The sequence below is a fragment of the Chrysochloris asiatica genome, unplaced genomic scaffold, assembly GCF_000296735.1.
Source record: "Chrysochloris asiatica unplaced genomic scaffold, ChrAsi1.0 scaffold00060, whole genome shotgun sequence".
NCBI classification, from domain to species: Eukaryota; Metazoa; Chordata; class Mammalia; order Afrosoricida; family Chrysochloridae; genus Chrysochloris; species Chrysochloris asiatica.
Window position 1 is genome coordinate 13,998,322 of NW_006408578.1, and position 1,193 is coordinate 13,999,514.

Sequence of the window (1,193 nt, forward strand, 5' to 3'; positions counted from 1 at the left end):
TTTACCTTCTTCTACATTGTACTTGTTTTGATCATAGACTGACCTCCCAGATTCTCTGAGTTTGTTCTTGTAGTTTTGTTCTGTTCTCAACTCTTCCTTCTGTTGACTTAATTCAGGGAGGTGCTGCCACGTGTGTCAATCTCTGGTTGTTGTCTGTTCTTGTTGGTTCTCAGTCCACAGAACTCCCTTTAGGATGTTTTGTAGTGCAGATTTGGTAAAATCCCTTAGCTTCTGTTTATCCTGGAAAGTTTTGATTGCACTGTCATATTTGATTGATAGCTTTACTGGATAAAGGATTCTTGGATGGCAATTTTTTTCTTTCCGTGTTTTATATATGTCTCCCCATTGCCTTCTTGCTTGCATGGTTTCTACTGAGAGATCTGAGCTTAATCTGACTTTCTTGCATTTGTATGTGACACTTCTGTTTTCCCTGGCTTCTTTCAGAAGTGAGTCCTTATCTTTAATTTTTGAGTGCTTGACAATGATATGTCTTGGTCATTTTCTTTTGGGGTCTATCCTTCCTGGAGTTCGTTGAGCTTCTTGAATGTTTATCTTTTCACTTTTCAGGATGTTAGATAAATATTTCTTCCAGCAGGTCTTCAACTATTTCCTCTGTGGATTTGTGTGATTTTTCTTGTTCTGGAATGCCAATAATTTTTACGTTATTCCTCTTCATGTTGTCCTACATGAAACTTAGACCTTCTTCAGATTTTTTTTTTTATCCTTTTTTTGTGTTTGTTCTTCTGTCTTAGTTGCATTGAGAGATTTATCTTCCAGTTCACTGGTTCTACCTTCCATCTTGTCTGTTCTACTCCTTTGCCCTTTCAGAGTATTGTCTATTTCTGATATTTTGTTATTGATCATTTGGACCTCTTTCTGTAGGTTTTTAATTGTTTCCAATGCCGTATCTATCTTATTTGATTGTTCCTGTATCACTTTCCTGACTTCTTCCTTATTTTTCTCATTTCCATTGTAAAGTGTATTGAAACATTTTATAATCATTTTTCTGAATTCCTTTTCAGGCATTTCCAAGGCCTGCCCTCCTTCTAGAATGGAGTCCAGGTCTACCTCTAGGTCATTTGTCTCAGACATTTTATCTTGTTTCTGGACATGTGTTGATATGGTCATCTGCTTTTGCTTCTTTGACATGTTTAGTGTTTATCTGTGGCCTTAATACTTAAATGAGTATGTGT